The sequence below is a fragment of the Bubalus bubalis genome, chromosome 10 (assembly GCF_019923935.1).
Source record: "Bubalus bubalis isolate 160015118507 breed Murrah chromosome 10, NDDB_SH_1, whole genome shotgun sequence".
Classification (NCBI taxonomy): Eukaryota; Metazoa; Chordata; class Mammalia; order Artiodactyla; family Bovidae; genus Bubalus; species Bubalus bubalis.
The window spans coordinates 39,546,871-39,570,348 of NC_059166.1; the positions used below are offsets into that span (position 1 = coordinate 39,546,871).

At 41.4% G+C, this 23,478-nt stretch overlaps 1 long non-coding RNA gene across 3 annotated transcripts in view; it reads left to right on the forward strand.

Moving 5' to 3' along the window:
* The window catches only part of LOC123327692, a 65,103-nt gene continuing 41,625 nt past the window's right edge, over window positions 1-23,478 (forward strand). For 2 of the 3 annotated variants that reach the window (XR_006542356.1, XR_006542357.1), the window contains exons 1-2: window positions 1-1,610; window positions 2,479-2,546. This is a non-coding gene — a long non-coding RNA (uncharacterized LOC123327692). Of the gene's footprint in view, window positions 1,611-2,478; window positions 2,547-8,717; window positions 11,309-23,478 lie in introns of those variants that run through there. The other variant, XR_006542355.1, reaches the window with a different exon arrangement.

Sequence of the window (23,478 nt, forward strand, 5' to 3'; positions counted from 1 at the left end):
AGGCGGACTCGCGTTCAGCGGCCACAGGGAGTCAAGGCTGCGGAGCCTAGGGTTTCTTTCTGTTGCTAAGAGCAAAGAACAGCCCTCTTGGTGCTAAGTGCACAGTAAGTGCGAAGAATAAATACATCATCTCCCGGGCCGGCTCTCTCGGAAAGATCTCTCAGCCCCCTGCCGTTCGGAGCCAGCCGAGGGTTATTGATTAGTGTGGGCGCCCGCGACGCGCTTGCGCCTCCGCTCGTAGGCTGAAAGGGCTTGCTGCCCCGAACGCCGCGGGCCCCTTGCCTAGTGCGGTGCTGGCTCCTCCGAGGGAAACTAACTCGCAGAAACACTCACAACCGCACCGCCGCCGATTTCCAGGGCTTCAGCCCAACCGGCGGGAGCTGCTAGAGCGGCGCCGCAGAGCCCAGACCTGACGTGAGCGGCGTGTGCGCATGTGTGCGTGCGTGTGCGTGCGGAGACGGCGCGGGCCGTTAGGCCGGGTTGCTGCGGGAGACTGTGAGGGTCTGGAGCGGGGAATGGAGGCTGTGTTCGTCCCTTGTAGCTGCCAGTGAAGCCTCTCCTTTTAAAAATGGCTTAAAGAGCGAAGTGAGGTAAACCTAAGCCCTTCCCCCCCACACACACGCCCCGCGGAGAGCTCTGGTTCCGGGGCAGCGCGTGGGAGTTGGGCGCCCACCGCGTCCGCTGCTGAGGTCTGGCGGCTGCGTCCTGGGGAGCCTGGGCCTCTTTGTGGCTCCTGGGCTCCGCGGCTCAGGCCTCCTCTTCGCCCTCGGCTCGGCGGTTCCGGGACCCTGACCTCGCCAGCCGCGCCGCCCACCGCTTCCTTCCCCGAGGGCGTAAACGCTAATTCACTCGAGCCTCGGCCAGCTCCCTGGCCCGCGGCCCGCCCGGCCCCGCCCGGCTCCGAAGTTTCGGGGCGGGGGCAGGCGGACTGAGCTCCTCTCCTGAAATGATTCCACACGCATTTGTTTCGGGACCCCGGCCTTGTCCCGGCCTTAACCTCCTCAGCTTTACAACGGGGATAATAGTCTTTGCCGGCTCGCCCACCATGTGGTGGCGGAATAATATATATTCCGGCTGGGAGAGACTTGTCAACTATCCCGCCGGGTGGCAGCTCACAGCCCTCCCAGATTGGAGGGTGGTGGAGTGAGGGGGTTTCAGGTCCCGGCCTGCGACCTCCCAGTAGAAGGGGCTAGTGGTCGTTTAGTGTCCTAGCCACGCTTCAGGCCAGGACACGTGATGCCCTTGGGGACTGCCGGGCCGCATTGTCCCTGAGCCCTGCCTAGAGCAAAGCAGCCTTCCTGGAACCCTGTACTAGGATCTTGGTCGACCTCACCATCTCGCCATGGGCAGCTGCCGCAGCGGGAGACTCCTGGCTGAAGCAGAAACTGAGCGTCACCCAAAACCCAGGTTGAAAGGGGACCCCTCTAGGTTGTCCTGAACTGTCCTGGTCTTATTGGAAAATCAAGCCCAGAGAAGAGATTAGTCTCGGATGGTCAAACCTCCTGGGAGAGTCTCAATTGAAGACATCGCCCAACTTTTTACAAAGCTATAAAACTATTTAGAAGAAAAAGCAGCTACATGGATGGAGGGAGACAGTTGAGAAAAACAAGGTAAATAGAAAGAGGAACTTAAAAGGAGTATTAATATGTATTTTCTTTGCACCTGAGTTTAGGTTAACCCCATAGTTTTAATGCTTTAAACCAAAGAACCCTCCGACAAAAGACTTAGATATGTCCAACTAGGCCCTGGGCCTGCTAGCATAGTTCCCAGGCCAGTTGCAGTGACCTGTTACCATTATCAGTACCCAAGATACAGATGGTGGAGGAATGAGCTCTCGTTGTCATTTACGTTTAAAACTGCAGGGCACTCCACTGATGAACTTTCTTGACTTCTCTCATTAGTGAGATATTCTTGGGTTTTGTTGTTGTTGTTGTTCTGTTGTTTAAAAAGGCACATTTCACTAGTTTAAAAGTAGGTTAGATTGTTTCAAACTGTCCCGTCTTGAATCACATAACACACCAATAAATGAATACAAAATAACCTGTATATGGGGTAGTAAGCTAAGATGACTATGGGCTCTCCGATGCATAGTTATTTCTAACAAGACTTCATTTGAAAAAATGAAAAACATTTTGGGGCAGTTACAGTTACATTAGAACATGTTGTGGAAATAAGCTTGCAGTTAGAGAAAAAATTATTAGAAACAGCTGTGATGTTAATGTTTCAAAACCCAGAGTATTCAATATGCTCAGTATCTACTTTTCATCATCATTTTTTCTTGTGCATCCACATAACGCACTACTCTGTGTGTAATACAAGACACTTGTTTAATAAAGCAAATGATTGTCTGTGTCAGGGAGATTTGGTCCTTTTTCCCTCTCCCGGTCCATGTGCAGAGCAGATCAAAGACCTGATTACCTCTGTCTTTCCAAAGGCTCCAGATGGTGTCTTTTTTTTTTTTTTTTTTTTTTGCTTCAGATATTTTAGCAATAGAATTCAAAGGACTAAAGAATCTGTGTGATGCTACAGATGAAAGCTGCACCCAGGTAAATTATTTTTTAAATTAATGTCATGCATACCTTAACCTTATTCCACTCAAGTTTTGAGGTTTCTCATGAGAATAAATTGAGGTTTCTCATGTGAATAAATACATAAATGGTGAGTAAAGGTTAGAACCAAGTAAAATAGAAATCAAAATCCAGGATCAAGATGAAAATACTGATATGCATGTGGCTTACTGCACAGTTACTAAACAGGAACTTTGGGTTTGTCTCTGAGCTTCCTGGAAGCAAGAGTAAAGAGCAAAACAAGATGCCTATAATGCACAAGGAGAAATCTAATCAGTTTTTTTTAAATATACTAAGAAACTGTTCCCATCGCTTTAGTAATGATGTTAGTAGCAGCAGCTGTTTCATTTGGGAGATCAACTGCCTTTCCCCTTCCTGGCCCCCAAGTTCCAACACACTCAGGTACTCTTCTTGGGTTGTTTTTACTTTGTTAGAATTAGGCTGAAGCTGCTTCTCTACACAGAGGCAGTTCAGTGTCTGGAAAGAACTTTGAAATCAGAGGGATCTGAGTACATTACTGGCTTTTGCACTTAGGGTTCTGCCCTTGGCAAGGCCTCTCTCAGACTCAGTTTTCTTTATAAAGTGGAGACAAACTAGCCCATAGGCCAGAAGGAGAGGGTATTCTAGTTGTTCAGTCGCTCAGTCCTGTCCGACTCTGAGACCCCGTGGACTGCAGCATGCCAGGTTTCCCTGTCCTTCACCATCTCCCAGAGCTTGCTCAAACTCATGCCATCAAGTCAGTGATGCCATCCAACCATCTTGTCCTCTACCGTTCCCTTCACCTCCTGCCTTCAATCTTTCCCAGCGTCAAGGTCTTTTCTAATGAGTCAGCTCTTTGCATCAGGTGGCCAAAGTATTGGAGCTTCAGCATCAGTCTTTCCAATGAATATTCAGGATTGATTTCCTTTAGGATTGACTGGTTGGATCTCCTTGCTGTCCCAGGGACTCTCAAGAGTCTTATCCAACACCACAGTTCAAAAGCATCGATTCTTTGGTGCACAGTCTTCTTTATGATCCAGCTCTCACATCTGTACATGACTACTGGAAAAACCATAGCTTTGACTAGACAGACCTTTTTTGGCAAAATGAAGTCTCTGCTTTTAAATACACTGTCTAGGTTTATCATAGCTTTTCTTCCAAGGAGCAAGCGTCTTTTAATTTCATGGCTGCAGTCACCATCTGCAGTGATTTTGGAGCCCAAGAAAATAAAGTCTGTCTCTGTTTCTATTGTTTCCCCATCTATTTGCCATGAAGTGATGGAACTGGATGCCATCATCTTTTGAATGTTGAATTTTAAGCCAGCTTCATCACTCTCCTCTCATTGGGAGGTTTTTTAGTTCCTCTTCACTTTCTGCCATAAGGTGCCATCTGCATATCTGAGGTTATTTGATATTTCTTCCGGCAATCTTGATTCCAGCTTGTGCTTCACCCAGCCCGGCATTTCTCATGGTGTACTCTGCATATAAGTTATGTAAGCAGGTGACAGTATACAGCCCTGATGTATGCCTTTCCCAGTTTTGAGCCTGACACCAAGAAACTGTGTGAGGCTGTAACTGCTGTTTTATTGCCCTTAACAATAACACAACCATTAGTTTCCTTTCTCCTTTTCCACAGCCACAAAGCATTCAATGGCACTTCTCCGTTTGGGCCTCAGAGCAAATAAGAATGCCAAGCTTTAAGACTGGAAGACCTGCCAATACAAGCATATGAGCAAGGTCTCTGAGCTCCTTTACTCTCCCTGCTTACCTGTAGTAGTTATTTTTCTGGAGAGAGAAGGAGGTATTGGTAAGACAGACCTGGTCTTAATCCAGCAAGTATAAGAAGTGTCAGTCCTTGAGGCTGCAGGGCCACAGGTGGATGCTGTGCAGTAGCCCCACTCCTAGGTACCAGTGGAAGTGGCAACTGTCTGGGTCACCTTGGTAATGAGGTGAATCATGGCATGAATGAATTCCAAGAGAAGGTAGTTAGATCTCTTGAGTATTTTTTTGACAGGGACAGGAGCTATAGTTTTGCCGTCACTATAGAAAGTCAGTAATCTTAGAAGTATTGAGGATTTGGGACAGGAACTAAATACAAGATAACCCTCCCCTTGCCCCCTACCTCCCTCACTCTGCCTCTTACTGTGTAGAACTTCTAAACTGAGTACTTGTGAAGAATCCAGTAGTGGTTCTAGGTTTTACAGAGACAGGTTCTCTGTTGCCGGTCCACCATCTAAGACTATCCAGGCAGTTGTCCACAAGAGGTCTTCTCTTTTTATCCCTCTTCCTTCTTCGTCCTCTTTTACCTGCTCAATACCCATTAAACTCTCACATTTCTCCTGCTAAAGCTTGAAGGTTGGTACTGGGTCAAATATCAATCTAGCGTATCCAAGTCTTTGTATTTTCCAACATTAGTTGTATCTTAGAAAAGAAAAGTACTGGAGTGGGTTGCCATTTCCTTCTCCAGGGGATCTTCCCCACCTAGGGATTGAACCTGGGTATCCTGCATTCTAGGCAGACGCTTTAACCTCTGAGCCACCAGGGAAGCCCAGAAGAGAATAGCGATGTGTATGTACTTGTGTGACTTGTTCTACATGATTGTAAGCATCCGAAGGCCATAAACATCTTGGTGTTTATGCATTGATTGACTGCATTTAGAATGGCAGGTAGTTTGTTTCAGGTTGGCATGGCCCCATGGTTAAGATGCCAAGAAGTGCACTTGTCCTTGTTGTTTGTGAAGTACAGGCCACGTGATTTAGAATAAATATCCAGCTCCTTTCCTTGGAAAATGCACAGAATATGGCAGAAGGGAAGCAAGCTTTATGATGTTTTCTTGTCATGGGATTTTTCCCACCTAATAATGCAGTTATTGGGTACAGAGTATGGCATGCAGCCCACACCAGGGTCCACCTGGCCGTGGGAAGGAATTTAGAGAGGCCAGACTATTCATGTGGCATGGTTTTTGTGGCCATGTTTGCCAACTGCCTGAAACTCTCTCAGGGGAAGGGAAAGAAGGAGTGAGAAGACAACTGTACTCTGTTAAAGTATGTGAATCTGAGTTCTTCTGCTGGTTTTAATGGATTCCAGAATTAAGGCTGCAGGCAGAACCAGTGGAGTATTTTCTAGAAGAATACTGGAGGAGAAGGTTACAGTAAATTCTCACAAGAAGACATTTTCTTGCTTCCCCTATCAGTTGGATCATGGGACCTGCAACCCAGCCCCTGTCTCAGTCCTCTCTGCTCACCTGTCACTAGAGCTTCCTCTGAGCAGCCCTTCGTGCTGTGGTCCACCCAGAGCTTCAGCTTGGCCAACTGGTACAGCACTCCTGAACTTCCTCCCTGGAAAACTGGTTCTTCTGGAGCTTCTGCTGCTATTGCTTGCTGCCATTAAGTTGCTACACTTACCTGTTGCTTTGGTTCCTGATACTATCTCCATGGTTACCCCAACTTCCCATTGCTGGACCTGCATACATGTTCAGGTCTTACATGTTGGAGGCCCTGTCGAAGTGCTTCCTTCTTGCCTGCGTGGGGTTGGGCTGCAGTAGTCCAGATTACTTGTCTTTTCCTCCTGCTGTGAATTCTTTTGCATTTTTCTTGCCTGGCTTCACCCACACACAGAGTAAGAATGAGCTAATGTACTTTAGCTATTCCTTCTAAAGGTCCTTTCTTTGACTGGCAGGCCCAAAGGTGTGGAATGTTACTTCCTGTGCACCTCTCCTTGTTGCTGCAGAAAGTCCTCATGTACCCACATATGAAGGTTGGTGCTGTTCGCCTTCAGGCCAGTTAGATTTGGATGCATATTTATCCCGATCCATTTATGGTGCATTTATCATATAAGTCTCAAGCTTATTTGTTTTCGTAAATTTCAATATTGTATAAGTTACATGTTAGTCATGAAAAGTAATGCTAACTGATGTATCAAGCAATTCTTGAGAACTCCCCAGGTGGCGCTAGTGGTAAAGAACCTGCCTGCCAATACAGGAGATGTAAGAGACGTGAGTTCAGTCCCTGGGTTGGGAAGATCCCCTGGAGGAGGGCATGGCACCTCACTTGGTATGATGCCAGTACTCATGGCACCAATATTCTTTCCTGGAGAATCCCACGGACAGAGGAGTCTGGCAGGCTACAGTCCATGGGGTTGTAAAGAGTTGGACGTGACTGAAGCAACTTGCACAACACAGCAGTAGATTTTTCTCTGTCCTAAGTTTTGAAGGGAAACCCCAGTCTTTTCTGTACAAGTGATCCCAGACTAGTATGCCCCAGACTCAAAGGACAGAGAAAATAAGAGTGTACTGTTTAATCAGGTATAAAAACTAAGATAAGTACTATAGGCCAATGTTTGGTTTTTGTTCTTACGAAGCTGGTTCAAGGACAAAGGTCTCTTTGAGGTCAGGGAGAATTACATTCCATGGAATTGAAACAAGGTGTCTGGAGGAAGATGAGGATATGAAGAGCCAAAGGATCTCCACTTATTGTGAAAACAGCTGTATCAGTGTTAAAAGCCCTAAATCCATCTATTACAGATCTCCATAGTGTTTTTATTGCCAGAGTAGTTTCCAGTGACTTGGAACTTGGGAAGGTTTAGCCAACAAGTTATAGAGATATTCCAAATCTAGGAATTAATCATGTCTTTTCTGGCCTTTTACTTTTAGTCCTAATACTTTCTATCAGCACGCTCCCTTCCTTCTCTGTCTTGGTTAACATTTTATTTGTCCCTTTAATGATTTAACAGATGTCAAACTTTGTTAAGGGTTTGACAAGGGTTGATGTTGCTCAAACGTCCTTGCCCAGGTCTGGTTCATTTATGAGGGGATAACAGACCACTGATGTCATTTTCATGTGCTTTGATGGAAGTTTTAGTGTCCCAACTCCCCTGCGGATGGAGTTTTACACTTCTAAAGTGGTTGCAGCCTTCTTGTTAAGTTCTTTTCCCAACATATTCTTGCGTTTTACTTTTTCACTGAACAGTATATTGTAATACCATTTAGAATAGTTGATTCAACACCAGTACACTCAAATTTTCCAGATGAGAAATAGAGTTAAGAGAAGAAAATGTGAAATCTCCTCTTTTTAAGAGAGATGATGGTCATTGCACATTGATCCATAGTTCTAGTCTTCAAAGAGACTAGAAAAACCTTTGTGCTGTCTGTTCTTAGAATAGTTGCATTTATTGTTTAAAATAGCCTGACTTATTATTCTCATTCCTGAACTTTTGTGTGAGAGAAGGTCTTAGAAGTCCTGCCAGAACCGTAGAAGCTGTTTGATTGGTTAATGCTCACTGGCCAGATTCAAAGCACCCAAGGAAGGCTCTGGCCAAAAGAAACTAAGTGGGGATCCCTTGAGTGCCAGGAGACACATATGTCATGAACAATACTGACCATGGAGAAGAACTGGCCTTCACCTTCAAAAGTTTACAGCTAAATGAACCATATGAAAACACCAAAAATAAGTTATTTATATTAATAGGGCTAGGAAAGCATAGTCAGAGGCAAACTAATGATAGCACCTAAATACTGTAAAGATGGTGAAAATACTTCACTGATATTCTTTTATGCAGAAATATTTAAAAGTGCCCGAATAGGAATCAGGGCCAGGTGAAGAAGTAAGAGTTGAGAGGTTGTTTCTGGTGCAGATCCTTTAACTTGCTGCCTATATGACTTTGAGGGAAGTTTTTTAACTTTGATGAGCCTGTTTCCTCAGCACCCCCCTCCCCCCCCAAAAAAAAAGAAAAAACAGAGTAATGTGGACCCTGGCAAACACATTAACTGATTATGTGAATCAGATGAGACAGTATACGTGAAAGCACTTTAAAGTAAAATACTGCATACAGGTAGCTTACCACCCCACAATCCATACACAAACTGTTGTGGCTCTTCTTTGAAGCAGAAGGAAAGAATCCACAGGAAACAACTCTTTGGGGTGGAGGTGGTATGGAGGTAATTGATTTGGTGTGCTTTGACACAAGAAGTACATGTAAAATCAGTGATGTTAGTAGAGGCAATTTTTTCTCCCCAAATTTACTTTCAGCTGCTGAAGTCATTTGCTATGTGAATGGAAGCATAATTCAAGTGTCGTAGGATGTGGCACTTGGTGATGGCTGCAGATCAATTCTTTGACAATTTGCCAAATTACTAAAAATTGCAGAAAACTGTCAGGTATATATCTTTTACCAGGTGGAGAAGATTCGTAAAGAGCCTTTTCACCAGCAGAAGCAGAGGCATGGCCAGGACAGACACCTGCAGAAATATAAAAGGCTATAAAGTGTGTTCAAAGGATAACTCCTCCATCCACATCTTAAGTGCTAAGTCCCAGGGAATTGCTTTAGTATCTGAAATGTAAATCATGTGGGAAACTGATAACTGAGCTGCCCTGCCCAAACATTTGTGAAAACTACTGCTGTGCACAATTGCCAGAACTAATCTTTTAAAAAATTCAACAATAACTCAGTGAATTGGTCATTCAGCAACTTCATCAGACCAGTAAATGGTGACCACTGATTCAAGTGAGTGTGGGTTGAATCTAAAGTGCTTTCCCCGTCTCTCTCTCTCTCTGTTGAAGAAGCGTGAGCACTGCTGTAGTGGCACTTAGGCAGTGGAGATTTTCAGAACTGGATGAGAGAAAGATTCATAGTTTAGTTTATTCAGTTTGAAGCAGGATCGAGAATAGTGTTGAGGGGACGGTAGGAGTGGAGGCCAATGCTGGGGTGAAGCAGTCCTTGGAACCCAGGTATATGGGGTCCATCCCAGGAAAACTGATGTTCAGACACAGCGAAGCCAGTCACATTGCAGAAGCACTCACAGTAGGTTTAGAGCTGTGTTTAGACAATGACTCTGAAGCCCCTCAAGTGGTGAGATGTGGGTTGGTGACATCAGTGTTAGCACCTCAGTGCAGCAAAGGACCAAGACAGCCAATGCTGAGCCAGAAGTCAGGAACCCCAAGTTCTGACGCCAGATGTAGACCAGTGTTTTGAACTCTGAAGTTTTTTTTTTAATGTGAACACATTTTCAGTTAACACATGGTCTTGGTGTACATGACATACACTCAGTTCATGCCACATGTGACTTAAGTGAATTAGATGGCATCCAAACTGGTTTGCACTCTCTTCAGTGAAACAAGTACACTGCTTGTCATGGGCTTGCCTGTCACAGAAATATCAAAAGTACTGTAAGTTTTTATTTTTCAGTTTTTTATCTTTGTGAACAGATAGTGGTTTATGGACTTACAGTGTGGTGCATGGTCTCAAAGTTGTCTTCTACTTTGATGCTTTATATATGCAGATGTAGGAGGGGAACTCATTCTTTCAAACATAGTGATACTTCCTTTATGGGTCATTATTGGAGAATGAGAACGTGAAACTTTATGTAGGTGACTGCTTCAGAAGATAGAAAAAAATTTAAAGGAATATCGTCCTACCTTGTAGATGCAGGCACACTGAAAGTAAGAAGTGGTAGAGCTGACAAGGAAAACAATCTTATAAGCACAGTCCTCTTAAGCAGGTAATTGTGGTCTCCTGGATGATGTCACATATTATAGCTCTGTGATACTTGTTAATCATAAAAAGATTAAATCATATTTTAAACTCTCTGTTTAAAGGTTAGGGAAATAAGCTGTGTTTTGTTAAATATTTTAATATAAATACCAGTATTTTTAAATTATATCACTAAAAATTGGGTTCAGCAAATAAGTAAAACACAATTTAAAACTGTGGGATCTAACTTCCTTCTCTCATATCCATTGGATAATGCAGCTGGATCTGATGTGGCACACTGAGTCCACGGGGAGAGGGCCGAGGCTCCATCTGCCCTGCTGCTGTGCTTTGCAAGGCTTGCACTCCCAAAGTAGCCATGCATGTCAAGGTTGGACGCTCAGCAATTATGTCCACATTCCAGGGCTTTCCCTTTCAGCCTTCCCAGAAGTTGCCATGCCACCTCTGCTTAAATGTTACCATCCAGAATTTAACAAATGACCACACCTTGCTACAAGGAAGCCGAGAAATGTAGTTTCTATTCCAAGAGCCAAGAGTCCAACCAAAAATTGTGAGTTCTAATACTACTGAAGAAGAAGAAATAGAGATTGCAACAAAATCAGCATCTTTTAAACAGTACTTTAAACTTCTGCTTCCAGATAGCTTTAACATGAAAACCAAAAGATTAAAATTGGGTTAGATCAATTCTACCTCTATTTATTAAACACCTACTAATATACCAAGCACTGAGCTGGATGCCAGGCATCCACAGATGAACTAATATAATCCTTTATCTCAAGTTGTTTAAAATCCAGTGGGGCATTGTAAGTGCCAACAAAATATACTAGGAGTGTTAAAGAGGGAGCTGTTAATTTTGTCTGGTTTGAGAACAGGATTGTTAAGAGAGTCAGGAAATGTTCACAGAAAAGATAACATTGAAGCAGAGTCCTGATGTGAGATGCTGCCAGAGGAAGAGGTGTTGATAAAGTCACCCCACACAGGGACATACCTCGGAGAACCATGGCAGAGTGACAGCGGATGGCATATTGGTGAAATAGCCCAGGGAGATGGAGGCATGTAGCTGGAGAGGGAAGTTGAAGTCACATTTAGAAGGATTTTAAATGTTTAATTTAAGAGTTTGGTTTTTGTGGGCAATTGGGAGCTACTGAACTGTGCTGTTTTTTATTTGTGTGTTTTCAAGCAGGACAGATAAAATTTCAAAATCTCTCAGTTCAGTTCAGCCGCTCAGTCGTGTCTGACTCTTTGCAACCCCATGAATCACAGCACGCCAGGCCTCCCTGTCCATCACCAACTCCCGGAGTTCACTCAAACTCATGTTCGAGTCAGTGATGCCATCCAGGCATCTCATCCTCTGTCATCCCCTTCTCCTCCTGCTCCCAATCCCTCCCAGCATCAGGGTCTTTTCCAATGAGTCAACTCTTTGCATGAGGTGGCCAAAGTATTGGAGCTTCAGCATCAGTCCTTCCAATGAACACCCAGGACTGATCTCCTTTAGGATGGACTGGTTGGATCTCCTTGCAGTCCAAGGGACTCTCAAGAGTCTTCTCCAACACCACAATTCAAAAGCATCAATTCTTCGGTGCTCAGCTTTCTTCACAGTCCAACACTCTTATCCATATATGACCACTGGAAAAACCATAGCCTTGACTAGACGAACCTTTGTTGGCAAAGTAATATCTCTGTTTTTCAATATACTATCTAGGTTGGTCACAACTTTCCCTCCAAGGCATAAGCATCTTTTAATTTCATGGCTGCAATCACCATCTGCAGTGATGTGACTGGTGATAGAAGCAAGGTCTGAGGCTGTAAAGAGCAATATTGCATAGGAACCTGGGGCATCTGAGGTCAGGGGTGGTGGCCGAGAGGAGCAACACCATATCCAAGGAGTGGCGGCTACGCGGGCACAGGAGGGCCGAGAGGAGCTACTCCACCTTCAAGGTCAGGAGGGGCGGCTGTGAGGAGATAGCCCTCGTCCAAGGTAAGGAGCAGAGGCTGCACTTTCTGGAGCAGCAGTGAAGAGATACCCCATGTCCAAGGTAAGAGAATTCCAAGTAAGACGGTAGGTGTTGCGAAAGGGCATCAGAGGGTAGACACACTGAAACCATAATCATAGAAAACTAGCCAGTCTGATCATACGGACCACAGCCTTGTCTAACTCAATGAAACTAAGCCATTCCGTGTGGGGCCACCTAAGACAGGAGGGTCATGGTGGAGAGGTCTGACAGAATGTGGTCCACTGGAGAAGGGAATGGCAAACCACTTGAGTATTCTTGCCTTGAAAACCCCATGAACAGTATGAAAAGGCAAAATGATAGGATACTGAAAGGGGAACTCCCCGGGTTGGTAGGTGCCCAATGTGCTACTGGAGATCAGTGGAGAAATAACTTCAGAAAGAATGAAGGGATGGAGCCAAAGCAAAAACAATACCCAGTTGTGGATGTGACTGCTGATAGAAGCAAGGTCTGATGCTGTAAAGAGCAATATTGTATAGGAACCTGGAATATCAGGTCCATGAATCAAGGCAAATTGGAAGTGGTCAAACAGGAGATGGCAAGAGTGAACGTTGACATTCTAGGAATCAGTGGACTAAAATGGACTGGAATGGGTGAATTTAACTCAGATGACCATTATATCTACTACTGTGGGCAGGAATCCCTTAGAAGAAATGGAGTAGCCATCATGGTCAACAAAAGAGTCCGAAATGCAATACTTGGAGGCAGTCTCAAAAGCAACAGAATGATCTCTGTTCGTTTCCAAGGCAAACCATTTAATATCACAGTAATCCAACCAATATGCTATGCTCCAACCAATAACACTGAAGAAGCTGAAGTTGAACAGTTCTAGGAAGACCTACAAGACCTTTTAGAACTAACACCCCAAAAAGATGTCCTTTTCATTATAGGGACTGGAATGAAAACGTAAGAAGTCAAGAAACCCCTGGAGTAACAGGCAAATTTGGCCTTGGAGTACGGAATGAAGCAGGGCAAAGACTAATAGAGTTTTGCCAAGAGAACGCACTGGTCATAGCAAACACCCTCTTCCAACAACACAAGAGAAGGCTATACACATGGACATCACCAGATGGTCAATACTGAAATCAGTTTGATTATATTCTTTGCAGCCAAAGATGGAGAATCTCTATACAGTCAACCAAAACAAGACCGGGAGCTTACTGTGGCTCAGATCATGAACTCCTTATTGCCAAATTCAGACTTAAGTTGAAGAAAGTAGGGAAACCACTAGACCATTCATGTATGACCTAAATCAGATCCCTTACGATTATACAGTGGAAGTGAGAAATAGATTTAAGGGACTAGATCTGATAGAGTGCCTGATGAACTATGGATGGAGGTTTGTGACATTGTACAGGAGACAGGGATCAAGACCATCCCCATGGAAAAGAAATGCAAAAAAGCAAAATGGCTGTCGGAGGAGGCCTTACAAATAGCTGTGAAAAGAAGAGAAGCGAAAAGCAAAGGAGAAAAGGAAAGATATAAACATCTGAATGCAGAGTTCCAAAGAATAGCAAGGAGAGATAAGAAAGCCTTCCTCAGCAATCAATGCAAAGAAATAGAGGAAAACAACAGAATGGGAAAGACCTAGGGATCTCTTCAAGAAAATCAGAGATACCAAGGGAATATTTCATGCAAAGATGGGCTCGATAAAGGACAGAAATGGTATGGCCCTAACAGAAGCAGAAGATATTAAGAAGAGGTGGCAAGAATACACAGAAGAACTGTACAATAAAGATCTTCATGACCCAGATAATCACGATGGTGTGATCACTGACCTAGAGCCAGACATCCTGGAATGTGAAGTCAAGTGGGCCTTAGAAAGCATCACTACAAACAGAGCTAGTGGAGGTGATGGAATTCCAGTTGAGCAATTTCAAATCCTGAAAGATGATGCTGTAAAAGTGCTGTATTCAATATGCCAGCAAAATTGGAAAACTCAGCAGTGGCCACAGGACTGGAAAAGGTCAGTTTTCATTCCAATCCCAAAGAAAGGCAGTGCCAAAGAATCCTCAAACTACTGCACAATTGCACTCATCTCACACGCTAGTAAAGTAGTGCTCAAAATTCTATGTTTACTATAGTATGGTCAGAGCTGGACCCAAAACATCGGCCATAGGGAGGGAGATGCTTGTGAGACACATTTTTAAAGAAGTAAGAAGACTTGGTTGGAGAAGGTTGGTGTATATGTTGAGTGAAGGAAAGGGAGTTACAGTTTCAGTGTGACTGACACTGTGTCAGTCACTGAAATGTGTGTGTGTTTTTTTTTTTTTTAAACTCCTGTCAGACTCAAAAGGAAAATTAAATTTAGGGACAAAGGTGATGTTCATAAATCAGATTGTGCTGAGATCAGACCTATAGAACATCAAGGTTTAATGTCCTATGGGCATTTACAAATTTTAATTATCTGCTCCTGAGGGCCAACATCCGCTGGATCATGGAAAAAGCAAGAAAGTTCCAGAAAAAACATCTATTTATGCTTTATTGACTATGCCAAAGACTTTGACTGTGTGGATCACAGTAAACTGTGGAAAATTCTGAAAGAGATGGGAATACCAGACCACCTTACCTGCCTCTTGAGAAAACTATGCAGGTCAAGAAGCAACAGTTAGAATGGGACATGGAACAACAGACTAGTTCGAAATAGGAAAAGGAGTATGTCAAGGGTGTATGTTGCCACCCTGCTTATTTAACTTATATGCAGAGTACATCATGAGAAACGCTGGGCTGGATGAAACACAAGCTGGAATCAAGATTGCCAGGAGAAATATCAATAACCTCAAATATGCAGATGACACCACCCTTACGGCAGAAAGTGAAGAAGAACTAAAGAGCCTCTTGATGAAAGTGAAAGAGGAGAGTGAAAAAGTTGGCTTAAAGCTCAACATTCAGAAAACCAAGATCATGGCATCCAGTCCCATCACTTCATGGCAAATAGATGGGGAAACAGTGGAAACAGTGGCTGACTTTATTTTGGGAGGCTCCAAAATCACTGCAGATGGTGACTGCAGCCATGAAATTAAAAGACGCTTACTCCTTGGAAGGAAAGTTATGTCCAACCTAGATAGCATATTCAAAAGCAGAGACATTACTTTGCCAACAAAGGTTCGTCTAGTCAAGGCTGTGGTTTTTCCTGTGGTCATGTATGGATGTGAGAGTTGGACTGTGAAGAAGGCTGAGCGCCGAAGAATTGATGCTTTTGAACTGTGGTGTTGGAGAAGACTCTTGAGAGTCCCTTGGACTGCAAGGAGATCCAACTAGTCCATTCTGAAGGATATCAGCCCTGGGATTTCTTTGGAAGGAATGATGCTAAAGCTGAAACTCCAGTACTTTGGCCACCTCATGCGAAGAGTTGACTCATTGGAAAAGACTCTGATGCTGGGAGGGATTGGGGGCAGGAGGAGAAGGGGACGACAGAGGATGAGATGGCTGGTTGGCATCACTGACTTGATGGACGTGAGTCTGAGTGAACTCCGGGAGTTGGTGATGGACAGGGAGGCCTGGCGTGCTGCGATTCATGGGGTCTCAAAGAGTTGGACACGACTGAGAGACTGAACTGAACTGAGCGCAAGGGCTGTTGTTTATCTCTTCAGTATCTCCAACAAATGCTGCTTGACTGTGACTGCTGCACAGTATCACATATATATTGAATTAATGACTAATTAATTCAACTAATAAAAAATTCTAGGGAGGAGATAGGAATTTGGAAGTCAGTAGTGTGTGTACGATACTTGTTCAGCTGCTCATTCATGTCCAACTCTGTGAATACATGGACTGCAGCACGCCAGGATTCCCTGTCATTTACCATCTCCCGGAGCTTGCTCAGACTCACGTCCATTGAGTCAGTGATGCCATCCAACCGTCTCATCCTCTCTTGTCCCCTTCTGCCTTCAATCTTTCCCAGCATCAAAGTCTTTGCATCAGGTGGCCAAAGTGTTGGAGCTTCAGCTTCAGCATCAGTCCTTCCAATCAATATTCAGAATTGATTTCCTTTAGGATTGACGGGTTTGATCTCCTTGCTGTCCAAGGGACTCTCAAGAGTCTTCTCCAACACCACAGTTCAAAAGCATCAATTTTTTGAAAGTCAGCCTTATTTATGGCCCAACTCTCACATCCATACATGACTACTGGAAAAACCATAGCTTTGACTAGACAGAACTTCGTCAGCAAAGTAATGTCTCTGCTTTTTAATATGCTGTCTAAGTTTGTCATAGCTTTTCTCCCAAGGAGTGAGTGTCTTTTAATTTCATGGCTGCAGTCACCATCTGCAGTGATTTTGGAGCCCAAGAAAATAAAGTTTATCACTATTTCCATTGTTTCCCCATCTATTTGCCATGAAGTGATGGGACCAGAAGCTTGGGTCCTGTGAATTGATTAAATGAATAATTAGAAGCAGAAAGAAACATAAAAAGAAAATTTAGGAACCTTAGGTGATCAGATTAAAGCATGTTCTAGAAAACAACATAATATCTTTTTAAGATTGAGATGGAGATGAATTCTGTTAAACACCACCACAGAGGAAAGTTTCATGAGTACTCAGCTCACTGGTAGATTTGTAATTAAGAAAGAGACTGTTTAGAGAGAAATTTCTGTAGAGTGGTGAGTCTCAAATTTCAGTGTGCATCAGAATCAGAAGGGCTTATCTGGTAAATCTGAGATGTTTGCATTTGTAACAAGTTGCCAGGTAATTCTATACTGTTCTGGGCCAGGATCATGCTTGAAGAACTACTGCTATAGTACTTCAGAGAGAAAACAGATTATTTGGGAATGAAAGAGCCTTTGCTAAAGGAAGAACTGCAGGAAGGATGAGGGGGAAAACCCATTCTACTCACTAATTTAAGACTTTATAACCTCCTGGTGGAAAAGCAATAGAATACATCTTCCTTAACTGTTTGAAGCTGAAGAACTTTTGTTAAGACATGCAATGTCTTCATTCTGTATAAATAGGAGTTATAATAAAACCTACCTCTGTGCCTTGTTCTTAGTAATAAATGAAGTATCAGTAATGTTATAGTATTCACCTCTATGTTAAGTGCTCAAATAAATAATGTTGAATCTGAGCATATACACTGTTTATCAAAGGTCAGAAAAGCCTGTACATAAATGTATCTGTTAACAATAAAAGCTGCCTCTACAAACTTTCAGCAACCCTCCAAAATATGTTTTTATAATTGGTACTGGAGTGCCATCTATAAATTATAAATTGAGCAAATATAAAAGGCTTGATAACTGTTTTCAGGGACAGTGGAATTTAATACCACATATCACAAAACTTTTTCCTTCTTTGTCTTTAAATATGTGCTGTTCCAAAATTTCTATCTCCTAAAATATTTTCCTCTGGTCACTTTTTAAAATAAACATTTAAATTAATCATTCAACATTTCTTTCATTAATGTGATGAGTGAATATAAATCACTAAAACATGTTTGAGGAAAAGAGTACAAAAATCCATTCACATAAATTTGTGAATGTTTACTAAAGAATTTAATAAGAAGCCAAAACAAACTTTGCTAATATTCTTTATTAAACAAATGAAGTATAATGTTTAAATAATGAATCCATAAGACTAGGTAAACAAACCAAGATTTTGAGAAATAAAATGTAAATATGTCTTACAGATATTCTAATCCAATAATTATATTTAGGTAGGCAATAGTTATTGAGTGTGGTATTTTATGACTATATAATAATAATAATATTTAATAGTGTATACATATTAAGAAAAGGAAAATATTTATTATAATATCAACTTCATATAATTCTGAGAATTAAATCATATACATAGAATCTTAAGATTATTTGGAATAGAGTAAACACAACAATAATATACATAATAGCTATCACTATTTTTGTCTTAAATTATGGTCAAGTTGTTACTACATTAGCCTAGCTTCATCAGTAATCCATCATTATATAGTGTATGTTATTAGCCTCATTTTACAGATGAGGAAATTAAACCTTAGTGAGGTGAAGTAACATCCTAAGTACCATAGCTAGTACATGGTGGAGCCAGTGTTAGAACTCAGACTCTTTACCTCTAGAGCTCTCCCTTCCTCTCACAGAACTGCTACAGTACAGTCCCTCCATATGTTTGTGTACATAGTATTATGAATCTAATAGAAATGTTGATGAAGGCATCATACTGAATGTGTATCCAGTGCATTTAATTTGAAGAATTTAACTACAAAGCATGCATGAAGTTAAATTGAATGTAGGAAATGTGTCTAAAAGAAGACTGTGAACATGTGGAGAATTACTAAAACATGCCAAATAAGATACTATACACATTAGCAAATCATATATCTGATAGAGGCTTCTATCTAGAATAGATTAAAAAACTCTTACAACTCAGGAATAAAAAGACAAATAACCCAATTAAAAACTGAGCAAAGAATCTGAATAGACACCTCTCCAAAGAAGAAATATAAATGGCCATTAAACACAAGAGAACGTGCTGGATATCATTAACCATCTGGGAAATGTACATCAAAGACACAATGAAATACCATTTTACACCTACTAACATGGCTAGAATAAAGAAGCCAGGTAATAACAAGTGATGGTGAGGATGTAGCAAAATTGGAACACTCATATGCTGCTGATAGAAATGCAAAATAGTATGTAGCCATTTTGGAAAACAGTCTGGCAGTTCCTTAAAAGAGTAAGCACAGAGTTACCACATGACCCAGCAACTCCACTCCTGGATATATATACCCAAGAGAAATGAAAATACATGCCCACTCAGAACGCTGTTTATGAATGTTTGTACCAGCATTACTGATAATAGCCAAAAGGTGGAAATCACCCAAATATTCGTCAACTGATGAATAAGTAAGTAAAATGTGGCATATCCATACAATGGAATGTTATTTGGTCATAAAAAGGAATCAAATATCGATACATACCACAAGAATAAGCCTTAAAACATTATGCCAAATGAAAGAAACCATACAAAAATCAACTGTCTTTCTATACAGTAATAACAAGCTGTCTGAAAAAGAAATAATGAAAACTTTCCCAATTGTATAGCATCAAAAACAAGAAAATACTTAGGAATAAATTAAACAAAAGTGGTGGAAGATCTGTATGCTGAAAACTATAAGACAGTGATGAACGAAATTGAAGACACAAATGGAAAGATATCCCGTGTTTATGGATTGGAAGAATTAATATTGCTAAAATGATCACACTACCCCAAATCATCTATAGATTCAATGCAATCTCCATCAAAATTCTAATGACATTTTTCACAGAAATAAAAAAATCCTAAAATTTGTATGGAACCATAAAAGACCCCAAAAAGCCAAACAATCTTGAGAAAGAAGAACATAGCTGAAAGCATCACATTTCTTGATTTCAAACTATATTACAGAGCTGTAGTATTCAAAACAGTATGGTAGTGGCAAAAACAGGCAGACAGACAAATGGAACACTATCAAGAGCCCAGAAATAAATCCTCACACAAACAGTCAACTAATATTTGACAAGAGAGCTAAGAATATCCAGTGGAGAAATTACAGTCTCTTTAATAAATGGTGTTGAGAAAACTGGATTTGCAAAAAATAAATGAAATTGGACCCCTCTCTTACACTGCTCACACACACAAAAAATGAACTAACATTGAATCAAAGACTTAAAACTACTAGAAGAAAATGTTGTAAAAATGCCTTGACATTGCTCTTGGCCGTGGTTTTTTGTATATGACACAAAAAGGATTTTTTGTTGTTGTTGCAGAAGTAGCAAAAGCAAAAATTAATAAGTGGGATTACATCAAACTGAAAAGTTTCCACATAGCAAAAGAAACAATAAAATGAAAAGGCAACCTATGTGATGACAGAAAATATTTACAAACCAAATATATAATAAGGGATTAATATACAAACTATATAAGGAACTTATACAATTCACCAAAAAATTCAAATAATGGTGAAAGGACCTAAACAGACATTTTCCCCAAAGAAAAGTGACGTGAAAGTGAAGTTGCTCAGTCGTCTCTGACACTTAGTGACCCCCATGGACTACAGCCCACCAGGCCCTCCGTCCATAGGATTTTCCAGGCAAGAGTACTGGAGTGGGATGCCATTGCCTTCTCTGTTAACAGTGGCTAGGCATATTATATTTACTTGGAGCTGGTATACTTGGTGACAGCCTTAGTGCCCTCAGACATGGCATGCTTGGCCAGCTCCCCAGGTAGCAGCAAGCGCACAGTGGTCTGGATCTCCCTGGATGTGATAGTTGAGCGCTTGTTGTAATGCGCCAGGCGTGATGCCTCACCAGCGATGTGCTCAAAGATGTCGTTGACGAAGGAGTTCATGATTCCAATGGCCTTGGACAAGATGCCGATGTCCAGATGGACTTGCTTCCCCAAAGAATACAAACGTCTAATAAGTAACTGAAGAGATGCTCAACACCACTAATCATCAGGTAAATGTAAATCAAAATCACAATGAGATATCACCTCACATCTGTTAGAATGGCTCTTATCAGGAAGACAAGAGATAAGTATTGGAGGCGATGTGGAAAAAAGGGAACTCTTGTGTACCATTTTTGGGAGTGTAAATTAGTGGAGCCACTGTGGAAAACATTATGGAGGGTCCTCAAAAAAATTAAAAATAGAACTACCATATAATACAACAATATCACCTCTGAGTGTATATCCAGAGGAAATGAAATCAATACCTCAAAGAGATATTTGCACTTCCATGTTCATTGTAGGGTATCCATCATAGCCAAGACGTGGAAACAATGTGTCAGCAGAGGAATGGATACAGAGGATGTGATGTGATGTACACACACACACACAGAGTGATATTATTCAGCCTATAAAAGAAGGAAATTCTGTCATTTGTGACAATGTGCATATATACCTTGATGGCTTATGCTGAGTGAAATAAGTCAGAGAAGGATATATATGGTATGATCTCACTTGTACATGGAATCTAAGTGATCCATATTCATAGAAACAAGGAGTAGATTGGTGGTTTTAAGAGCAATGTTTATTACTGAAATTTCTGGGAACAAACCTTTGGGGCATGTAATTAAATTAGGGTACACAAATATCGTTGAATAGTATTCAGCTATTAAATGAGAAGTGTAATGAATATTTAGCAACATGAACAGATTATCATAATGGCATATTATGGAAAACAAATAGGCAAACTTCAGAAACAAAGTCCCTACCAGAATACAAATTTAAATCAACTACCTAAAATTATTACATGTACATGAACATGGGTTAGGTGAAGACATAGAAAAATTGAAATTTTTATTTGTTGACAGGAACTGTAGGTAAATACTTTTATTTTCTTTCAATTTTAATATAATGTGCAGAAAATAAGAGCTGTATGGTACCATGGAGAAAAAGTGCTATCAGTTTCACTCACCAAAAGTGGTTTTTATGGCAATGGATGAAGTAAAATAGGAATTGAGAAAATATTAGATAAATTATTATAGATGTCTGATACAGTTTACCAAATGTTAATTTAAATTAAAATTTTTCCAAAAAAATGTTCAAGGCATTTTAGGAAAATTTTACTTTACTGTTGACCTCTTTACCCAATTTGGAAAAGGAATTGCTGTAGGAGATGCCATTCTACCTCTGTGTCCCCAGAGGTGGATACATAAGAACTACATGCTGAAATGAGACTTTCTCACATAAGATCAGAGGAAGATAGTACATAAAAACCGAGGAAGTGGATAAACCCATGCATGAATGGTGAGCCCATCAAGCTGGGAGATGAGGACCAAAGGGCTGTAAAACCAAAGGTTCCAAAGTTGGATATGGGACCAGAAGTAAGAATAAGTACAAGAAAGCCAGAAACAGACATTCTACTGTTTCATAGTAATCTGAGATGATTTTTAAATTTTCATGCTATTTAATGTGTAGAAAGCTGGAAAGAATATCACTCTCAGACTTACAACAGAACAATAACAATAGCAAACAGCCAGATGATCTGAAAAATCATGATTTTTCATGAAACCATCAGAAAGCTGAGATCACCGGGCAACCAACTAATCCAAAATCTAAGGTAACACAGGAACCTCCAAGGAGAGACAAAACAGGAGCAATTAGGGTTTACCTGGGGCTGATGCAACCAGCCATTGCAAAACTAGTAGGAAAAATTCTACTAAAAATGTTCACAAATTGCATAAAGCCAAACAGAGGCCAGAATGAGAATACAGAATTCTGGAAAGCAGGAGACAAAAGGGGAAACAGCACCATTTTCAGGCTCTTGTCCATAGATCTCAGAGTAGTCACCAAAAACAGTAGGGGTAGGGTGAGAGTACCATCCTAGGATCTGGGAGAGGGGGACAGCATCCATGATAAGAAGGTCATGAAATCCAGCCCAAGTCCTTTACTCCTATTTGTTCCCATAAGGAACAAAATTCCTAAGCTGCTGGGGAAAGGCCAGTGACCCCTATGGGCAATTAGGATTTTGGTGAAGACATGGCAGCTGGTGGCAAGGACCTGAGAAATATTTTTTACCTCTGAGGGAAGAACAAGAACACTCCTGATCCTAGATCATTAGAGGTCTTCTACAGCTGGGGATAGGGCAGGATCACAAGAGGACCCCACCAGTACAACCTAGGGAAACAATTCCTGCCTAAAACTAAAACTTAATAAGAGCAACAGAAAAGCATTCTTCCTCCTCTTTCCAAAACAGAGACTAAGAATCTTAAAGCAATAGCTATTAGCAGTCGACTACTGGGAGGTGGGCAGGAATGTGCTGAGAGATCTATCTGATGCAGAAGAACAAAGGAAGACCTAAAGGTGAGGTGCAGGAAATAGTGAGGAAAACCCTCTGACATACCAACCACCACAATAAAATCAAAGTAATTCTATGGGAATTTGAAAATATGATGCACTGAAAATAGTATCAGCATTCCATGGACCCATTTAAATTTCTGACTAGATTGACTCAAACTCCCTTCCCCCATACTAAAGACCCAGAAGAAGAAATGGTATGAATAATTCCATACATAAAATCTATTTACCTCAGTCTCTACTGCACAAGATACTCAACTATCAATAAAAAATTATAAGGCATACAAGGAAGCAAGAAAAGATATAACAACTTCAAGAGACAAAGCAATTAATAGACTGGACATATAGCACAAGTACTGGAACTTTCAGACAGGAAATTTGAAATATCTATTATTAATATGTCAAAGGATCTCATGGAAAAGGTAGTCAATATGCACAATTAGATGAGTAATACCAGATGAGACATAGAAACTGTAGGAAAGAATCAAATGCTAGGAAAAGTCACTTTAAAGAGATGAAAAATGCCTACCATGCCTATTGAGTCATCAGTAGAATCAGTATATCCAAGGGAGGAATCAGTATACTTAATGATAAGTTGATAAAAATTGCCCAAATTGAAAAAATAGGAGAAAGAAGAGAGGAAGGGGGAGCAGAACAGAAATCCAAGATCT